This window comes from Lutra lutra, chromosome 9, assembly GCF_902655055.1.
Source record: "Lutra lutra chromosome 9, mLutLut1.2, whole genome shotgun sequence".
In the NCBI taxonomy this organism is placed as follows: Eukaryota; Metazoa; Chordata; class Mammalia; order Carnivora; family Mustelidae; genus Lutra; species Lutra lutra.
This window is the reverse complement of record NC_062286.1, coordinates 2,961,823-2,984,570: the sequence shown is the minus strand read 5'-3', so window position 1 is coordinate 2,984,570 and position 22,748 is coordinate 2,961,823.

Here is a 22,748-nt window from a genome sequence, read left to right as displayed (position 1 = left end):
GCTCGGTGGGGAGCCTGCTTCTCCCTCTCTGTCTGCCTGCCTCTCTGCCTACTTGCGCTCTCTCTTTCTCTCTCTCTGTCAAATAAATAAATAAATAAATAAATAAATCTTTTAGAAAAAATATATTCCTCATAATAAAGACAAATTCTGTAGTTTTAAAAAGTGCAATAAACTATCCACATACTACCCGTCACACAGTTACATAGATTCCCCAAATTATAAAAATGCATATCTTTAATTAATGACTTTACTTTCCTCGAAGCTCCCAAAACAGTTGTGAATTTCTGGCGGCAGCAAATGTGGTGCAATGAACTGCTCATCTGTTTGGGTCTTCGTCCCCTTAAATCACAACTAAAATTATGTAAGGGAGAAAGCTGAGGCTCAAGGTTTGGGCTTTTTTCTTTTTCTTTTTCTTCTTTCTTCCCGTTTGTGTTGTGCATTTGCTCACTGGCTGGTAGGTTTAGGGTCACAGAGCTCTGGGCATGGGACTCTGCGGCGGACACACAAAAGTGCTGTGACGTCATGCGAGATAACTTCCGGGATCCCCAGATCCTTCGTGGACACCAGGAGTAGATGAGGTTAATGATAAAACCGTCGGCACACCACTCCAGCAAGCGTTAGCAATGATCACCGGAAGCATCTGCTTTTCCCCGTCCTCCCCGTGACCAAGGTCAAAGATAAAGCTTGCCCTTGACCATTCCAAGCATCATGCTTACACTGCAATGTTTTTTCTGGTGCCCCTTTTCTGGTCAAGCTGCCAGGAGAATTCCTGAAGTTAACCCTGCTGGAAGAGGGTGTGGTGAGGTTTCCATAGCCGAGCACCTCCGTGAGGTTGGTAATGAGCTCCAACAAGAAACTGATTTCCCCCAAGATTTCCCAAGGACTTTCTGACAGAGAGGAAACAAGGGAATTATTTTTTTCTTTGTCTTTCCAATGGCAGAATCCCTTCTGTGAATCACTCCTGTTGCTTCTCCGTTTCAAACTTGTTTCCAAAATAGGATAGGTAGAATTTCCTCACACAAATTGTTTTACCTTAGGACTGAACACAATTACTTTCTTAACAACAAACCTAGGACTTGCATTTAGAGGTAGCAGGAAGACAAGGGATCAATCTTTAGTAAAATGTCAAAAGGTGTCACGTGATTCGTATAACCCCATCCTGCCACATAAATCTTTAGAAATCCCTTCCCATGGGAATGTGCATCTCACTACTGTGATCTGATCTTGACCAAAGTTGAGTAGATGTGCTGAGAGTAACACAGGAAATCAGACATTTGAAAATATGTATAAATCTTCCTGAATGTCCACTGCCTCTCAGTAAAGTAGGCACCATGATTTTCCTAGACCAAACTGCAATAATTTTTGCCTACCTGATGTGCAAATCACATTATTTAAAATACTACTTAAGAGAAAATGTTTTAGCTTTAGTAATTCTAGTACTAAAATAGTTGGGATCAAAATGTGAGGTCAAAATTTGAGGAAGAAGTGTGTAAGCATCATAACCAAGTTAGCTATTTTGAGAGTCCCTTGGGATGACCGGTACTTTTGTTTTCATCTACTTTTTCTCTATTTTTCTTAAGCTTCAAATCCAGAGAATTTTTTTTTTTAAATCAGGTGTCTTGAATTAAAATTGATATCCAAAACAATGCACCATGTTTAGTGACAATTCAGGGAATTTTAACAAATCATAGCTATGAGTGACCACCACTAAATGGAATCCCAGCACCTTCCCAATTGCCACCTGTTCCCCCATCCTGGGTACTCCCCACCTCCAGTCCCTGTCAAAGCCTGGTCTGTACCCCCCCGCGCCACCATGTTTTGTGAACAGAATCATGCCATATGGAGATGTTTGAGTGTGGCTTCCCACTTCCCCACATGTGACCCCCGTCCACTTGTGCAAGGGTCAGTGTTCCTCCTGCTCATGGATGAGACCTACTGTGTCTTATGTTTGATTCTTTATTTACAGTAGAAAACATCCGGGTTGTTTTCAGGATTTCAAAATGATGAAGAATGATGCCACAAACATGTACGTACTGATTTTTGTGTGAACACACTTTTCCTTTTCCTGGAGTCAATATCTATGAGTGCTCTTGTTGGCCATGATGACAAGTGTGTGTCGAAATTTGTAAGCAACCACCAAATTGTTTTCCAGAGTGGCTGTGCTATTTTGCATCCCCATCAGCAATGAGTGAGGGTTCCAACGGCTACCCCCGCTAAGGAAGACTGAGTATGTTCAGGTGTGTCTCTTTATTATTATTATTATTATTATTTAATGTTAGCCTCCTAATCGCTGTGCATGGTATATCATTTCGGTTTTAACTTGTAATTTCCTAACAGATAATGAAGCCAAACATCTTTTTGTGTGCTTACATGCCATCCGTACATTTTCATTTGTGAAACGTCTGCTCAAATCATGAGCCCCTTTTTAAGTGCTTTTTTTGTTTTTTGTTTGTTTTTTTTTTCTCTTTACACAGTTTTGAGAGTTCATTATATACTCTGGATTTAAGTCCTTTATCAGATATGTTTTTTTTTGCCAATATTGTGTCATAGGCTATGGCTGGACTTATTATTTTCTTAGCAGGGTTTTTTGAAGTGTGATGGTTTTTAGTCCTGATGACGTTCGGTTTGTCAATTTTTACTTTTAGTGATTGTAACTTTTAGTGTCTGATCTAAGAAATCTTCTGTTCCAGGACTACAAGGGTTTTTTTTTCTCCAAAGTTATCTTCTGGAAATTTTATAACTTGAGGCTTTATATTTAATTCTATGAGCTATTTTGAATTATTTGTGCTTTCTAGTATAAATGTATGGGTGGAGGTTTTCTTTTCTTTTATAAATGTTCAGCTCTTCCGTCTCTATTTATGAAAGAGATTTTCCCATTTCCATTGCATTATATACGTACCTTTGTCAGAATGCAGCTAGACGCGCACATGTGGGTCTATCTGGAGACCTGTCTTCTGTCCCTCTGATCTCTGTGTCTGAGCTTGAGTGGGTATCACAGTCTCATTACTACTGTAGCTTTGTAATAAATCCTGAAGACAAGTAGCATGAGTCCTGCAACTTACTTCTTTTCCTTTTTTTTTCAAATTTGTGTTAGGTATTTGAGATTCTTTGCTTTCCATAACTTTTGTTTAAGATTTTATTTATTTACTTATTTGACAGAGAGCAGGAGACAGCATGTGAGAGAAAGCACAAGCCAGGGAAGCAGCAGAGGGAGAGAGAGACGCTCCAAATACCTATTTTAAAAACTATTTTATTTATTTATCTGAGAGAGAGAGGGAGCGAGAGTACCTGCACATACAAGTGAGGGGAGGGGCAGAGGGAGAGGGATAGGCAGACTCCACACTGAACATGGACGCCATGGCAGGGCTTCATCTCACAACCCGGAGATCAGGACCTGAGCCAAAACCAAGAGCCAGATGCTCAACCAACTGAGCCATGCAGACTCCCTTCCAAATAATTTTTATAAACAGCTTGCCTACTGTGACAATTAGAAATTCTTGTAGAATGTTCGTTGGGATCCTAATGGGTCTGGGTTTTGGTTTGGGGATTGCTGACGTCTCAACAGCACTGAGTCTTCCAATCTAAGATACACCATATCTCCACTTGTCTGTACCTTCTCAGATTTTCCTCATCATTGTTTTGTAACTTCTTGTGTACTGATCATGTGCCTCTTTGGTTAGAGACACTGTATCTAATTACACCTAAGGATAATTATTCTCTGAATATTCTTGTCTTGATTCTGAGTTGATATTGTATTCACTAAGTGGGAAAGCACACTCTGTTCAAGGTAAACTTAAATGTCTGGGGATCTCTTCATTTTATCAACCAGTGGCTGATAAAATATTTTAGAGGTACACGGAGAAGCAGAAAAGAATTTGCATTCATATTTTATCTCGTGAATGTGCTCATTCAGCATATTGGCTATGCTGCACCGGGAGGTTTATAAATGTATTTTTAAATGATAAAATTTGCTTTTGAAATATTTAATTTATGTTTACCAAGGTCATATTTTTGTTGGAGTGACATTTTAGAAAGTTATAGAGTAGAATGGAAACTTCCTGACCCAAGGTGTTGGGAGTGGAGGTGGGATTGTGTGTTTTTAATTCTCCCTCCATCCACCGGCACAGCTCCTGCTCAGAGCAGGTCTTGTGGATCAAGGTTCACTCTTGCCTGAAAACTGCCCTCCTCAGGGCTTGTCTGCCTGGGCTAGCAGTGGTGTAAAGAGACACCACTGTGTTGCAAAGTGCTTGGGCATACGTACAGGACTGTCCCTAGCACAGAGGAACTACGGACAATGGAGCAGTTCTGGATACTGGAGCGGCTCGCTATCACAGTTCTCGCACATTTGCTAAGAAAGTAATAGAAATTGTAAATCTTTTGAACAATCATTATGCATACAACTACTTAAAAATTGATACAAAATGATGTAACAACTGCTTAAATTGTTCGTGATAACACTTCAGAGCTACACAATTTGACTGGAAAAAAAGAAGAAGAAGAAGAAGAAACTGCACCTGGTAGAAATAATGGCCCAAATTATGCAGTGCAAGACAGCAGAAGTTATGTTCGATACCTGATATGCATATACGACAAATACATACATAGAATTTTACCATAAAATGCACTCAGACAGACATAAATCTCTAGAAAAAAAGATGTTTCAAAAAAGGAACTAAAATGGAAAAACTCAGACATGCTTTTGTTGTATTGTAGGTAAAGCATGAAACAGATTTTGCTGTCATTGGCTTTGGAAAATTCTTGCTAAACAAAAATCCATCAGCTTTGTGCTATTCAAATCTAAGTCCAGCTCCGATCTCCGGCTTGATCGGTGGCAGGGAGGAGCAAGTGCGTTCTGATAGTGTCCAGGGGACAGGCCACAGAATGGATGTTGCCAAAGAAAGATGAAGTCTGGCTCCGGAGGATGGAGGTGGACACATGCGGGCGGTGGTAAGCCCTGGTCTGCACACGCGGGTGAGTTGGCAAGGAGAAATAGGACTGTTTGTCCATATTACCATAAATTTACTCAGCATCAGTAGCCACTCCATGCAGTCTCCTGCACTGATGTAAATTCCTTCATGCCATGGTCAGAGAGTGGCATTTTCACGAAATACATCAAATGTTGAGAACTGAGTCAGACACTGAACTTCTGGTAAGACTTCTCTTTTTAGAACCATCAAAGGTAGAATGGAGAACTTCTTATCACGGTCTGTACTTGATGTCCCCTAATACCAGGCTGGCTGTTGATGGCTTAGATTTCCTAAATTGCTTATGCATTTCCAGGGGCTTGGCCCCCATGTAACTTGATTTGTAGTTCAAGGAGAAGATCACTGTTATGTTGATATCGCAAAATATCTCATCTTAATTTGTTTAGTGTGTCTCCTTGTTCTGGGACACAGTTGTTATTAAAGGATGGGCCTTGAATTGCTTGCAAATGGGAAACCAACAAGGAAGCAATTTTGGACTCTGTAGCTAACAAAACACCAGTGCCCTTTGGTGACTGTGGTATATTGATGCTCTGAGGAGTACAGAGGAGAGGTATTTGTATTTCTAATTCTGAAAAATGCTATGTAATTGCCAGTCATGTGACAAAGAGAAAATATTCTTTAATGTCCATGTAAGTTGGAGAATACAGCAAAAGATTCGTTTAGGAAGATCATAAACTTACTGTGGTGGGGAGAAGAGCCACGTTAATAAGATTAATATAATAAGAAGCCAACACTTTTTTTAAGAAATAGGTTCTATAGATTTCTCAAGAAGAGAAACATCACCATGAACTGGTATCTTCAGGAAGGACTTCTGAGAGGAGAAGAGTAATACACAGTTTTGATATTTCTTGGGATCTGGGTCATGCAGAAGATAGCACAGCAGACATGGGAAAGATGACTCCTGGTGGGCACCCTGGGGAGGACTGAGCATTTTATTCAGTTCAGCAGAAGGATGTATTCAGTCTCCCTTGTGTGGCATATGCTACACTGTGTGCTAGGGAAACAGCAATGAAGGAGCCCTAAAATTTTGTCCCTGGGGAGGTTATTTTCCAGTGGGGAATGAGACAAGACAGCTAACAGTAATCTGAGTGTTAAGTAAATGTTATGGTAGGAATAAGAGCAGATAATCCAGCAAAACATAGAAGGCAGCATCTAATCTAGCTGTACTGTCATCACACAAACCTTGGGGGAGAGCATCTCTGTGGAGACATCTTCAGAGGGGCTAAGAATGACACAGAAGGCAGTGTTTCAAGCAAAGGGGAAAAAAATGTGTGAAGGGTTTGTCCCCAGCACATCAGGAATCATCCTGAAACTTGAAGAAGTTCACAACAGCTGGAGCTTGGTGGGGGTGGGTAATGGGTGGTGAAGGACAAATGACTTTGAGCCCCCGGATTAAGCCTCTCTAAGACATTTGAGCCATGTTGTCATGGCAAGATCAGATCTGCAGCTTGGGAAAACCTCTCTGACGGAGGGACGATGAGCTATACCGGCCTTCCAAGAGACGAAGGAACAAAGGCCACAGAGCCGGGGACACACAGTAGAGACGACGGAGAGACCGCAGATTGTGCACACCGCACACAGAGATCCCAGGGATACCTGACAACGGAAAAAGGAGTCAAGTATAACACCTGTTTCTGGCTTGGACTCCTGGATTGATGTTTGCGGCATTTACTCTTTGGACAAAAAAAATCACACGCGTCGTGCATCTATATTGTTCATCAAACATCTAACTCAGGCAGCGCATTTACACATATTTTCACACACACAAAAAATCCGAGTTCATGATTTGTGGGTTATAAGCACATCGGTATTATCTGAAGCCACGAGAGAGAGAATGATAAATGCCCATGAAGATATGCTGCAGAAAATGCACACGGAGGTGAAGTGAGGCATAGGGCCACTTGGGGCAGCTGCTGCCCGCACCCTGGAATTATCTCTATGAAGCCCTAAATACAGAACTACAGAGTCTCAAAGAATCTTGTAACTAGCGTGGAAAGCACTGTGGTCCCTGCCTTCCCCCTTCCGGGAAGTCGGCATACACAGTGATGTGAAACTCACGCTATCGCAGTTACAGATTTAATTGTGGGCATTATTGGAAGGGTGACATGTCGTCCATCGCCAGAGTCCAGAAAGGCAATAAGGATGTGAACAGGAATGGGGGCCAAGGGAAGTGGGCAAAGGAAGAAGGGAGAGAGTAAGACATGTTTTCTGACCTGCTACATCATAAAAAAACATTAGTTTTCCTCAGGGATTCTTCTTGGGTAAGAGCGAGCAAAATAAAATTAAATAAGCCGCAATGATAATGAAGTGAGTGGTGTCCTCCCTGATGCCAAATTCTAACGGTCTCTAGAGTGGGATCATCAGCAGTAAGTTGAAAGCCTAGGGCATGGGGAAATATCTCTGGGCTTCTAAGAATATCCAGATCTAGGATTTCAGGTTGTAATGCCATGTATTTTTTTCTTTTTCTTTTTCTTTCTTTCTTTCTATTTTTTTTTTTTAATGGCATGGAATTAGCCATGATCCCTCCTGAAACACAAGCTGAGTTAGAGTAATAAAATGCCCATTCCATGGAGAAGATTCTTTGCAATCCGTGGATGTTTCTAATGGAAAACCTACACGGGTAGGCATTTGTTTGTTTGTCTGTGTAGATGGTGTGTTTAATGAGCATCTATTTCCTGCTCTGGATCTGCTCCCTGGTCTACGTATTGCTTCTAGAGCTTACAATGCACACATCAGATTCACTGAGATAATTTCTGGTCTATGTTAGTGATTCTCCTTTAATCAGATTTAAATAGTCAAGCATTCCTTATTTTGGTACTTTTTTTTTTTTAAATTTGTGGATGAATACTTCTCCATAAGTAGCAGAGGACTCGGATTTTTAGTTTGTGGGACACAGTCACAACAATTTCTTTTTTCTTTTTTTTTTTTTTTTTTTTTTTTTTTTTTTTTGTCAGAGAGAGAGGGAGAGAGAGCGAGCACAGGCGGACAGAATGGCAGGCAGAGGCAGAGGGAGAAGCAGGCTCCCCGCCAAGCAAGGAGCCCGATGTGGGACTCGATCCCAGGACGCTGGGATCATGACCTGAGCCGAAGGCAGCTGCTTAACCAACTGAGCCACCCAGGCGTCCCTCAATGCACACATCAGATTCACTGAGATAATTTCTGGTCTATGTTAGTGATTCTCCTTTAATCGGATTTAAATAGTCAAGCATTCCTTATTTTGATACTTTTTTTTTTTTTAATTTGTGGATGAATACTTCTCCATAAGTAGCAGAGGACTCGGATTTTTAGTTTGTGGGACACAGTCACAACAATTTCTGGTTGGGTTGCCTGATCCCTTAGGCCAATGAGTCATGTCTATGGGAGCATCTTGGACTGAAAGTGAGATGGTAGAAAACACAATTAGATTTTTTTTTTTTGAAATCTCAGTATTTTCCTTCTACCATCTCCTGTGCCCCACAGAGGCTTCAGTCAACAACAAAAATATCTGTCCTTTAAGTTGAGAAGGGCTTTGAGAGGTCACAACACCCAAATTCCCTTAAAATGCTGATGCTCCTTGCATCTCAGTAAGGGTGAAACCTCTCCTTTCAATGCCTGGGAATCGGCCTGGGTGTGGATTTGGGAGTCAGTATATTAATTCAAATTCCAATTAGGCTAATTTTTATCTGTGCAATTTATGAGAGTTTTAATCTCATTGGGGGAAAAGAAAACAGAGCTGGTAATCGTGACAAATTGGACTCTTCTAGTAATTTATGCATATTCCTGGCATATGTAGGTTCTCATTCTGCCTTCAGCCCAATTTCCAGCAGTAGTAGGTAACACCTGCACTGGTCAGTAAGCAGAGATAGCCCAGTGTCAGTGGTGAGTTTTACATCCTCGTGATTTCATATATTTTCGAAAACTATAAAGCATTATTTCGCACAAGGACAGGATGATTTCATTGACCACCCCGAGACATGCCGGAGAGAAGCTGTGGAAAGAAGTAGAAACTGTCTCTTAGGTAAGTGGTGTTGTGGGGGCATGACTCCCCCCACCCAGATCATTTCAGCCTGTAAGTGTCTTAATAAGATGGAAGCAAGACTTGTTTATGGCAGTAAGTTTCATCATCCCTGTGTACCCTGGATTGCCGTCAACCCTTGGAGAGCTAAGGCTTGGGCAGTTTTCAGCTGGTAGCATTTCCTGGGGCTTCCACTGATCTGTAAACACTTCCTCCTGGAAAGCATAGAAAAGAAAACCTACAGAGAGTGACATGTTTCATCAAAGTGGTCTGGAGCCGGGATAGCAGATGGGAGGAGCTCGTCCGGACAAAGTGTGCTTGACTGGTCCAAAGCCAGAGTGACAGTCCTACCTTTCAAGGACAGAGACTGCTACCCAGAAGTGTGTAGATCTACACTATTCATGGATCGACATTTTCTGAGTCTATGTATGAATTCACATAGAGGGAAAAGCATCATGACATTTATGAAAGCTAATGCAATATACTTGTAAAATATCCACAAAAGGAAATTAAAATCCAATTTCAGACTTTGGTACCCAGTGGCTGTCTAAAAAAGCAAAAGGCACAACAAATTAAGCTGAAATAATCAACCGCTCCCTGAAATCATTGATTTGAATCGCACAGAACACATAATTGTCTCAATTGAATAAATTTGCAATCCAAAACAATCCAGTTTTAATAACGAGGCATTTTAAATGAGTCACAATTATGAAGGCCCAGCTGCGACTGTATTCACCCTGAGATGAGAATGTAATCTTCTGTCTCTAGCAAAAAGCAATTCCATTTATCCTTTCCTGGTGCAAGAGAAATAAACAGGGATTTTAACAGGACCGATCTGCAGTGACTTTTATAGACTGCAAAGCATCTTCATAATCATCCTGATTTAATAGCTAGAGCTACTAGTTTGTGGCTCCTTTTTTTTTTCCTCACTAACTTGAGGATTTTAATGCTGACACCAGACAAAATTGGGAATTCATATCCTACTTCTAGCTTTACGTGGTCTGAAGAGGTAGAGAAGGTCGTATTCAAACCACAGATCTTCATGTGCATACCAGAAGACTTCATTTTAAAGGAATGCTTCATGGAAATGGCAACTTCTGTGTTCAGACAAACTTGGGTGGGGTCCAGGCTCTCTGAGCTACTTAGTGGCTACCAGAGGGATCTTGGACAAGTTACCTAACATTCATGAACCAGTTTGCTCAGCTGGAAAAAGAGAAGTGAAGATAATTTTGTCCATAGTCCTGAGCACATGGAAGAAATCCAATACATTTTCATTTCCTTGTCATAAATTAGCCTACATGCTTTGTCTTTGTACCATGAACACTTACCACATGGTTGGCAGAGACCACACTCACACCTTATTTATTAAAATAAATTATACAAATGGGAAAACAAAGGTTACAGATGTCAAGCAACAGTCCCAAGACCCCAGAAGACTAGGACTTAGTGTTCTAACTCATGGTTTGCAGCAATTCCTGAATGAAAAATCCTGGGGATCATCAAACCAGGGGCTCTAGGACACATAACTTCAAAAAACTTCCATTTGCAAGCTAGTGAGACAGGAGGAAGGCATGATTCATGTGATACAGACAGTAGGTTCCAGCTGAAACCTGGGAACACCCTGCCAAAAGGCAGGAAGGTTGTTCCTAAGGCACAGATCTGAAGAACACTGTTATGGACTAAATGTTCATGTCCTCCCCAAAACTTGCAGATTGAAACCCTAGCCCCTGAGATGATGGTATTTGGAGGTGAGGCCTTTAGAAGGTGGGTAAGTCATGAAGGTGGAGTCTCTAGGAATGGGATGAGTGACCCCTAGCAGACCCCTGAGAGCTTGCTTCCTCCCTGTCTCTCTGTCTGCTCTCCACCATGGGAGAACACAAGGGGAAGACAGCCGTCTGCAAACCAGTGAGGGCTCTGACTAGACACCAGATCCACCTTGATGTTGGACCAGAAATAAGTGTTTATTGATTAAGGACCCCAGGCCATATGTATTTGTTGTACCAGACAAGCAGAGTAAGACAGCTATTACCAGAGGAGACTAACTCCCCATGTATTTTAACTCTCAATGAACAACCTCAGAAGACGCAATACATAAAGGCATCCCCCGATGGGGGCAGCTGACCTGGTCCCATTGTTTATTCTTTAATTAAGATCAACATATTTGAAAAAAATTAGGGTGTTTCTGCATGTTAGTAGAGTAAGGATCCATGCGACATCTCAAAAATGTGCCCCCACGATGATCCCAGCTGCCCTAAAGGTCTGAAACTGCTGCACCAGGGGTCCTCAAGGTGAGGAATGGCTGTGTCCGGCACTCGGTGACAAAGCAACAAGAGCCCCGTCCCCTCCACATGGCTTTGCACACCTCCTGACTGGTTCAGGCCCTCAGTAAATATTTCTGCAATCATCTGGTTGTAGCTTCCAGAAAGATTATGCTTCGTAAAAAGACCATTTTTCACACTGTATCGGATGCCTCATAATCCTCTTCTCCATATTCTGTTGCGGCGCGTGTGTTTTCCCAGTTACACAAAAACTGTTTTTCTGCAGTCTTGGTGGAATGATAGCTCTCATGTAATTTTTATATCACAAAAAGATACTCTCCTATCTAGTAAATCACCAACCACAAACATTATAAAATGCATCCCTAAGCTGGCAGTTGGAATGACATTTTATAGGTTTTTCATCAGAGAATCATACTTCACCATTATGTCATCGTTCTGAAATTGCTTTTCCAAACAGTTAAACTCAGAATCATTTTGCTGATCATCATTGGAAGGCTGTTCCCCTCTTCTCTGGGGTCCACTTTATCCTCGCATGGAGCTCTTGGTTCTATTTTCAGGTCCATCCGGCCATCGCCTTGTGGGAACAGCTTGAGCAGATTGTTAGGAGTCCCTGAGGCAACGGCTCCCATTCTGGGTGGGCTGAGTCCCTGAGACCCTGCCTGCTGTGTGCACAGGGAGTGTGTCATCGTGGACTAGGACCCTTCTCTTGCATCTTGTCATCTAATTTGCTTGGGTCCTCATAAGAGTGCTTAAACAGACAGCAGAATGGTTTTTGTTTTGTTTTGTTTGTTTTCATTTTGTTTTGTTTTGGGTGAAAGTGGAAAGCGAGGCTCCAGCAGTGGAGGTGACTTACCCAAGTGTGCACGGCGGGCCGGGTTCAGGTGCAGCAGGGACAGTGTCCACGTGTCTCCTCTTTAGTTCTTTCCTCTTCCCACGCAAGGGGCCATGATGACTTTTGCATCTTAGCACTCCACTTCCAGTCAGAACACAATGACTGGTTTTATTCTAAATCAAGAGAACGTATTATAAACCGTCAGGAGCCAGCTATTGGGAAAGCACCTGGGAAGGCCACACCGAGTGAGGTTGCAGGAAGGAGCCTCCAGTGGAGGGTGTGGGACTGGAGGCAGGACTCAGGGGTGGCTGGAGCTGGACCTGAGCAGGGGAGATGGTCGCTAATCCTAGAAATCCAGCACAGAGTGTACACACATGCACACACATACACACACGTGTGACTGTCCACCTAACACAAGGCCAGAAAGAGCTCGGGTGTGATTCTACCTGTTGGTTTCTTCACTTTTGGAACTTCAGCTTCTTCACCCAACAAGGTAATTGCAGAGTGAGACCATGAGGGAATGTTTGGCTTACGATTCATCTTGAACACGTTTGTTTCTCTTTCTTCTATTCTAGGGTGGAAATTAAAGAATCGTGTGCACTACATTTTATACTATATATATATACATATATATATGTATGTGTGTGTGTGTACATTTTATACTATACAATTTCTTCAACCTCTGATCATTTATTTTTCACATCCTTAAGATCTTCAAAAACAACCATTCTCATTGATGAAGACTATTTCTGTATCTAAGGGGAAGAGAGGAAGAGAGGACAACATGGTGCACCAGTTACTTGTGAGCCTGAAAATTTAGGAGAGAATAAGATCATGTTACCCGGATCGCATCAGCACTAGTAACTTCGAATATTTCCAACCTGAGGTCCTCTTTGTTTTATGAAAGTGATGACACTTCTTTTGTTTCTTCTTTTTTTTTTTTCCTGTTGGTTTGTTTTAGACTTATTTATTTATTTTAGAGAGGCAGAGCATGTGAGTGCACAAGCAAGGGGAGAGGGGCAGAAGGAGAGCGAGAGAAATATCTCAAGCAGACTCCACATGAGCACAGAACCTCAGGCAAGGCTCAATCCCAAGACACTGAGATCATGATCTGAGCTGAAATCAAGAGTTCGATGCTCAACGGACTGAGCCACCCAGGCTCTCCATGCTCACACTCATTTTGATTGCAGGTGCATACAGTTGCAAAACCATGGGCATGTCATAGGACATATTTGATTCTCCAACAATAAATGCATTGTCTAGTTCAAAAATGCACTTGTAATTAAAATTAATCCAAAATTAATTAATAAGTATGACAAAATAGCAGAAATTTTAATTTCCTTATAATGTTAAGTGGAAATCATAAACCTACATTTCAGTCTGTGAAGGTTATGGAGACCTTATGTCAGTTTCTTAGCATTGTTCTGTAACCAACATTTGTAGTTCTTACAATATTTAGGAAAAGAGAGTTCTGCAAAGTTCACAGAAAACTTTTGCTGAATATTTGAAAAATGTATAGGCAGAACGAAGAAGTAGGGAGAAGAGAGAGGTAGAGGAGGGAGAATACATAAAAGGAGATAAGAGAAACTCAAGTATTTTATCTCAATTGCTAATATCACAGATTGCAAACAACAAAGGGAGCTATTGTTTCTCTCTCAAAGCAGTTTTGAAGCTCAGTGAGTTCTTCTCCCACCCTTCCCACATGTCCATGGGAAGCTGCTTATCCAGTAAAACCAGAGGCACAACGGCTTTTCTGGAAATGTGTAGATGGCACGGGATGACCAAACCACAGGGGATAAGTTCCTCTGTTGTCAGGAATGTTTCCATGATTTGATTCTGTATTGGTCTTTAATTGTTAAAAGATCTTCCAAAGATCTTCCAAAGCTCCTATTGTGAAATTTCCCAATAACCCAGGGTGTCCTAACCATGACCCTTCCAGCTCTGGAAGCTGCAAGAGTCCTGGGATGATCTGGCAGAAGAGAAGCCGCTCACTGCCTTGGCATCTGAACAATCATCCGGAACATTCCTTCCAACACAGCAAGGTCACGAGTGAAAACACCTGGGTCTTGGAGGCAGAATTGGGGTCAAATTTAAACCTGCCCTTGAAGAAAACCACACCTTTTATAAATTACCTTAGCCTCATTGATCTTCCTCTTCCTGGACAAAGTGCTACTAGGAATACTGACCTTCCAGGATAGTAAATGGGATTAAACGGGAGAATCCCATATGAACAAGTGATGAACTAGTTGTATGTACAATGCACTGAGTTACATTCTACAGGAGACACACATGTGAGCAAGGCAGCTACATCACCTGTCCTGGGACAGGAGTGTGATCATCCTGGCAGATACATAGATTATGGATACAGATGGTGTTGATGCAGATATCTACAAGTAGTTTCAAAAGAGGAAGACATCCTGCTTGCTTAAGATACCAGAAACACTTTATGGGGTTTTTGAGACTTTGAAATGAATCTTAAAGGGTAAAGAGCAATTTGAGGGATTGTGAGGATAAGGAGACAGGAAGGAGGAAAGAGGAAAACTTCACACAGAGGAAAGGTGAAGCTAAATTTCTTGAGGGCATGGTACAGTGTGTTTGAGATACTGATCCATGCGGTGCTAACAAGGTGTGGGACCTACACAAATCTACCTTGTATTGGTAAAGGGGCTGGGTGCTGGCCAATGCATCGGGCTTTATTTGCTAGAAACATGTAATTATTATAGAATTTGGAATGGTGGCAGGGGGGCAGCATGTCTGGAACTAGTCCTTAGAAAGAACAATAAAGGAGCTTCACAAGGAATGGATTCAGCACAAAGGAGGTGGGGGAGACAACCATCCCCACAGAATGTCTCAGATACTGAACACTTGCTTGTGTTTCCTGGAAGAGTGCTGGTCCCTTCGCTGAAGCACAAAGAGTAGGCAGTTTTCTCCAAGTCAAGAGACACATGCTCATTTGCTATCCAACTTAGTACGGATCTCAAAACAGAAACAAAAACTGTTGACTGCATTCTGAATCGAAAGGGGAAATGAGAGACAGGAAGAGTCACTTGTAGAAATTATAAAATGTTCCTGTAAACTGGAGACAAAGGGAAACAGGGGTGACAGTCTCTGTGTTACACAGCCTTTGGATTGTAGGCTGCATAAAATATTTTCATTGTCTGTGTCCAAAGGCAATCTTTCTCACCACTGGACATCTCTCCACACCTTTTTTTTTTTCTTCCTCTGGATTCTATCCTTTAAAAGAATAACCGTTGGATAGGAAGTTGCCATGAGGGAATTGTCTAGTTATATTTTCAGAGCCTAGCCTATCTTTCCTTCTGTCTGCACGCATGATAAAGGGTGACATGAGTGTCCACTGAGCTTTCATGAGGCAATTGTAGCCTATGGTGGAGCACAGTGGCCATCCACTCTCTTCCATGGACACGCACTTCCCACCCTGTCTCTGTGCTGGATGCATCAAGAGCTGTGCCCTGGGATCCAGGAACCTGGAGTGAGAGGCCTCGCTCTGCCATAGCTTCTAGTTGGACTTCTGTTAAGTTACAGTCAGCAGTCAGTGTTTTTCTATGGAGGAAGTGTTTGAATAACCAGAAAATCAGAGAGATTCTGAACAACCTGAAAGTCCACACAAAATGTGTGCACATGCCACATGCATTTTCCAGTGAGCAGATTCTTAGCTTTCAGCCTTTGTCTCCTCATCTGGGTTTTTGAACAAAAAGTGGACCATCTTCATCAATAGACTGCACAGTGTACCTGGAAAGATGTGATGTCAACAGCAAAACCACATTCATTTCCAAGTTGGCTTTAAATTTTAAAAATGTCACTTGAGTTTTCAGATGTGTTTCCCTCCTCCTGAGATCTGAATGGTTGTGTGATGTAGGTCTCAGATCACAGGGTGTGTTTTCCAGTCTCACTGTCCTCAGACTTTCGGGGACACTCGATGCGGGATGAGCTTCTCTAGACATTGAAGAGCGGGTGATGCAGGCACACATGTTCACACCTGGAATCCAGATGTTGCTGAACATACAGTTGCCTCCGCGGTAGTTCACACAGTCAGTACTGCACAGCAAGTTGGTGATTCATTATGCTGTGATTTCTCTAAAGTAGGATAATAATAGAAAGTCTTTCAGCAGCTGTCAAGGCGGCAGGAGCAACACGCCGTTGCTCAGTGGCACTGCTATGCTCAGTCTGTGTGCTGGAACGCTGCCAGCCCGGCTCGCCTCCCCACCTCCGCGGGGCTCTGCCTTGCACACTCCGTCTTGGAATAACATGGAAGACTTTGCAGTGTCCACTTAAGAAAGAGGATGAGTGGGGCACCTGGGTGGCTCAGTGGGTTGGGCCTCTGCCTTTGGCTCAGGTCATGATCTCAGGGTCCTGGGATCGAGCCCCACATCGGGCTCTCTGCTCAGTGGGGAGCCTGCTTCCTCCTCTCTCTCTCTCTGCCTGCCTCTCTGCCTGCTTGTGATCTCTATATCAAATAAATTAATAAAATCTTTAAAAAAAAAAAAAAGAGGGGCACCTGGGTGGCTCAGTGGGTTAAAGCCTCTGCCTTCAGCTCAGGTCATGATCCCAGGGTCCTGGAATCGAGCCCCGCATGGGGCTCTCTGCTCAGCAGGGAGCCTGCTTCCTCCTTTCTCTCTGTCTGCCGCTCTGCCTACTTGTGATCTCTCTGTCAAATGGATAAATAAAATCTTTAAAAAAAAAAAAAGAAAAAAAGAAAGAAAGAGGATGAGTGACCTTGTGGAAGTGATCTGCCCCAAAAGACCTTCTGTGTACCACAACAGTAATTTGGGAACAAAGGCACCCGCAGGCCCAGCGTGTGCACCCACACTGAGCAAGGGCTCCAGATTGCCTCCCCCCTGCAAGAGGAAGGTGAGCATAAACCCATGTCACAGCCATACACAGTCGCTGGCGTGAACGCAGGTATTTGAGCTGTCAGTCTGACGTCAGAGCTACACTCCCAGTAATTCTGCTTTCTACATATATTTTTTTTTCAGTCCTGCATGGATATTATTGTGTTTTCTGACAGATTATTGGCCTGTTATTGGCATAACAAGAGAATAATTATGGGAAGCATTTGGGGACTATTAACTGATGTTAGTTATATCAATTCCTAATACAGAGGAGGAAAAGCATGGCCTTCAACAGAAAAATGGAGCTTGAAGTAATGGTTATAAACGTCATCAGAACAAAATGAAAAGTAAGAACATTCTGGTTGCTGTATGGCATCCAGTACAATTGTGATTTAACCTTCTAATGGAAACTCAGACACCATCCTAACTACTGGAGAAGTTTGCCAGGTCATGCAGAGTACTGCAGAGATCTGTGCCAGGTCTTCCCAGAGGAATGGAAGTTAACAAAAAGTAAAACAATAACTTTCAATACAAATATCCAAACCAGTAACACATTGACAACAGGCTCAGAGAGCTATAATTTGTGCATGGTAATCAAGCTTCTTTGGATAGAGTAACATGTTTTTTTTTTTCAGGTTTGTGAGTAGATGAGACACAAAACTTGATGTTGGAATCAAAACAAATTAAGCTGGAGAAAGTCTTGAGAGAGCAATCAGGTTGAAGTCAACAGCATAAACACTTGACTTGCGGTGCTCAATCGCAGATGTGCAGACACTGCGGCCATTCCCTCAGAAGCCACCTCCCTGCCCAGCTCGGGAGCTGCTGGCCACCTGGGAAGGGGAAGCTTCCAGGAGAGAAGTAGCGTTTCCTGCTACTATGGACCCCCTCCCATGGCTCCCCTGGCTCCCATCTCCTTAACTTACTTCTCAACTACCATGTCTCTGTGCTGTCACTCAAATTAACAACTCCTTTTGTCAAGCATGTCCAGTTTTCACTGTTTCCCCCAAAGTGGCTGGGTTTCCTTGAGTCCTTGGACACAGACACTGCAGCTCTCCAGGACCCCGACTGTAGTATCTTAATCTTCATCCTTAATTCTTCTCTTTATTGCAGGTGTGCGATATGTCCTTACCACAGACCCCTGGTAGCATGTGTAAGGGGACCCCAGATAAAGATGATGCCTTGAGAAATGTGGGAAGTTCCCCTTTTGGGTGCTCTTTCACTCACTCAGAAGAGAGAGGCTCTGAGTATCAGCTGTCATTTTGGAATAGAATCTTAAATTGCCAGAACGAAACAAAAAAGACAGATGTTCCATTGTCATGGCAAGCAACAAACACAGCTCCTCCTCTGTGATTGGGAAAACAGTACTTAGGATGACCTGGGTTGAGGAACTGCTCTTCCCCCTCACCACACCATCGCCCCTGCAATTTGACAGACATGCCTGGGATTCCCGGCCCCATTCTAGACAAACCTGCAAAGGTACGGCTTGAGAGAAGAAAGCCCGAAGAAAAATCTGGAAGAGGCTTCAGAATATTCTTTCAGCAGAGAGACGGAGGCTGTCCCCTTGCAGAACTCCTACCATGTAGCTTGAGTCAAAATGAGATTTTCTAATAGTTACAAATAAATATGATCCGTCATCAAAAAGAAAAAAAGAGAAAAGGAAAGGAAAGGAAAGGAAAGGAAAGGAAAGGAAAGGAAAGGAAAGGAGAGGAGAGGAGAGGAGAGGAGAGGAGAGGAGAGGAGAGGAGAGGAGAGGAGAGAAAAGGAAAGGAAAGGAAAGGAGAGGAGAGGAGAGGAGAGGAGAGGAGAGGAGAGGAGAGGAAAGGAGAGGAAAGGAAAAGGAAAGCAGATGGGCAGAAAGCGCTGCCTGCCTGCCGCTGCGGCCAGGGCTGATAATCATGTCTAATCACATGCCTATCAGGACAGTGTCGGGTGGGGCACACCCGGCTATCACTTGGTATTTGGGTCACGTCTCCTCGTTCCCAGCACCAATTTGAAAATGATAACATTCATAGCTATTTTTATTTCTCTCCAATGGAACAGCAAGATTTCTCCCCCGGCTCTTTCTCTCTTCCTCTCATGCATTCCAGGATTGGCCTCTGGTTGAACTCCTCTGCTCCGAAAAAGTACTTTCCTCTGTGGGTTAGCACAGCAGCAGAAATGCTTCCAGTGTATGAAAACTGCATTCATACAGCAGATAAAGGTGTCTCCGTGTACAGTTGAATACTCCAAAGAAATGCTGAATTGCTGATTAATGAAGAGGAAATGGCTCATCTTCCGATTACCCATCTCAGAAACCCTGAAAGCTTTGAGCTGGGTCGTTCCAGTGAAAGGAGAGAAACTATCTGAACAGGGACATGTGACTGCAAAAGTCCCAGCTTCCGAGTCGCCAGCAGGAGTTCACCGAGGGCATACGGGGGCTTCGCAAAACCACTCTTCTAGCTGCACCAGAGCATGCGTTTGGTATCAGCAGAAAAATATGCATTTGCATTTGCTTTTAGTAAAGTCACAATTTCGCATGAATTAGCGGATACCGTGTCCATGGATTTCATTAGATCCCCGTCTTCCCCTCCATCTTCCCCAAAGCAGGAGCCAGTGGAGGCTGGCCGGCTAGCCACTCCTGGTGACTCTGTAAATCACTGGTCCTGGCTTGTCATAAGTCAAATGCAAACTATTTTATGTGTTTGCAAAACTGACCCATTTCTAAAGCCAGTTTAATGATGATTACAGCGTCGTCTCAGAACCAGGAGAAAAGCGTTTTTTCCTGTAAAGTGGTGTGAGTGTGCTCAGAGCACAGAGCAAAGGTAGAGCAAGGATTGATTACCTTGTCCTCTGAGAGGAGTGAAGGAGACACTTAACCTGGAGAAGGCTTTCAAGGGTAGGGGACACATAATTTTATTTGATAGTTGAAAAGCTAGAGTGGAATGCAACAATTCTGCCTCCTCTGCTCTCTCCTCTTCCAAACTGAAGTAAGGACCAAGGGGTAAATATTCAAGGAAGATTTCAGTTCAAGGCAATGGGAAATCTTTGAAAAGAACCATCGTCCATGAAATAAATAGTCCACAGAACTCTGAGTTTCAGGAAGAGGGAAGAATGCTTTCTGACCGTCCAGCCCCAGGTAACACCTCCCTCCCGTTATTCCCAGACCCTGCTGTGGACACATTTGTCTGAATAAATCATCAACATGAAATACTTTGTATAAGAAAAATCATCAGATTTTAAATTAACTACAGGTGTGTTGCCAAGTGGTACAAACCAACTTTTTAATTTTTTTTTTATTTTTTTTAGATTTAACAAAATACACACAAGTAGAAAGTCAGCAAACTATTTTTATTTCTGTCCATCCTGCAAATATTCACATGGAATCAAGTGGACAAAGCATTTCCTGAAGTTTCATACCACACATAGCTTGACATACCTTTTTTTTTAAATTTTGAAAGTTAAGCATTCATTTTAATGCATTAAAACAGTAACTGCTATATAGAATCTCACAGAGATGGTTGTGTTTGAACTGAGGCTAAAACCAGAGATGGGCTGTCTGAGAACAGAGTAGGAAATGAGTATTCATCTTGTCGGCACAAAGAGAAGATAAAAGTGAGGTTGATCCATAGACAACAGAAGGTGACAGGACCTTGGGACCATCGCAGGTCCCCAGACAGACCTATAAAAAGTCCCGCTCATCACTAAATGAGGTGGTAGATTGCATTTTTATGGGAGGTAGTTTCAGAGAACGATACAAATTTGAAGCTGTATTAATTAAATAAAATCAGATTTAGAGTAGTACTTTTCTTGTTCTTATCGATGTTTGATCTGTTGAAGGTAAACTTAATTCATGTTTTTCTGCAACTATGCAGCTGGCTTTACTCAAAGCTGATGTGGGTAAATGTTAAAGGTGGTGATATAAAGGGGCTGATTCTTTTTTTTTTTTTTTTAATTTGACAGACAGAGATCACAAGGAGGCAAAGAGGCAGGGAGAGAGGAGGAAGCAGGCTCCCTACCAAGCAGAAAGCCCGATGCGGGGCTCGATCCCATGACCTGAGCTGAAAGCAGAGGCTTAACCCACTGAGCCACCCAGGCGCCCCATAAAGGGGCTGATTCTAAGGGAGTAGCACAAATGTATGATATTCCAGATTGTTCCCTCATTTGTTTTAGTGTTTCTGTGCAAATAAGAAATATTACCTCCTACCTGTTCCAGCAAATTCTGGTTTTCACAGAGGGCATGGCCGCCAGGCAGCCAGCTGCTTCACGTACTCAGACCTAACATGCTCAGTTGCATTGATTTGAGTCTCACTGAAATCCCGCACCTCACGTTCTGCGTTCTCCAGAATCCCGAGATCATAGTGGCATCACCAGCACTTCCTGAGAACGGGGTGGCAAGACACAGAGGTGAGGCTCGTCATTTGTCTCTCCTCTGATCACCAGCCTGCCACACTGGTGCACCAGGCTTCTCTTACAAAACACAAACTCAGACACTCCATCGTCAAGAGTTTTAGGACAGCAGAGCTCTGATGAAGCCTGGCGTCCATCTGAGTGGGGGTCCCGTGGAACTTCATAGGATTCACCCCATAAAGCTGGCCCTGGGTTAAAAAGCTGACACAAATGTGACACTTCAGTATCAGAATCAGACTGTTGAAAAGCTAGAACCAATTTCTAAAAAAGCCCTACTCATGGTGAAGGTATTATTATAGACACTTTATGCTGTTCTTTTCAAAGAAAAGTCCTGTTGATCTAGATCCCGGTGTCTTGACCTTGAGCCAAAGTCATCACCCAAGCCCAAGCTACATAGAACATTTACCAAACACTGGTACGATGTCCATTCATTCCCACTAACTTATATATAACTCATGGTGTTCCAAAAAGTACGTAAATTATGGGTCTTGCTGAAATGTTAGCTGATAAAGCTTCCTTGGAGAATATGCTGTCACCTACATATGTGGCTTCGGTGAGACATTTAATCTGTTCATGCCTCAGTTGAATTGCATGACTTTTGAAGAGCTCTAGACATCTAATTTTGGGAAAAAGCATTCTATCACCTTTTCTGGAAAGGGTCCCTTTGAACAATTGATTATTTCCTATCCCTAAGCCAAAATTAGATAATCATGTTTTTGTTCACTCTGTGGACCATGCCTCAAACAGCAACCTCACATGCCACAAAAGGAAATGGAAGATAGTGAAGGAAAGTAATCTCACTGAACTGCACACTAAAACATGGCTAAAATAGCAATTTTATGTTATATACATTTTACTATAACAAATGAGGTAAAAAGAGACGAGTTAATCCTGTGTTTTCCGCTTTTCAGACAACTGTGTATGCATCATAGTATGTGATCATCAATAGATTTCTTGCATGGAAATGCCAAGTGGTTTCCTGTGTTTTCAGACACAGCAACGGAAGCAGATGCAGCTAAGAACACGTGAAACAGAACCCCAGGCTCTGAGCTCCAGAACCAGGGTTCTCCGCTGTTCTGTTCCACTCTTTGAGAAGAACTCTGTACCGAGGTTTTAGTTACCGTTGTTTTTCCATTGTTAAAACAGGGATAATTGCGGCACAGGAGTTCTTAGAAGTTAGCTCGACTTATGTGGAACACCCAGCCAAGCCCCTTGGCCATCGTCATGAGAAGTCAATACACGCTTTCCTCCTACTGCACACTTCCCTGAGTTAAGAGGTCTGTGGCTATGACTTTCCATTCTGGTTTGTTTTTGCATTTGTGTGGGCTTTTGTTTTCTGGGGTGATAAGAGCTGCCTTGCAGAGCTTGAAGTGCTTTTCAGCATTATTCAGACTTCTTCAAGTCCTTCCTTTCTTCATCACC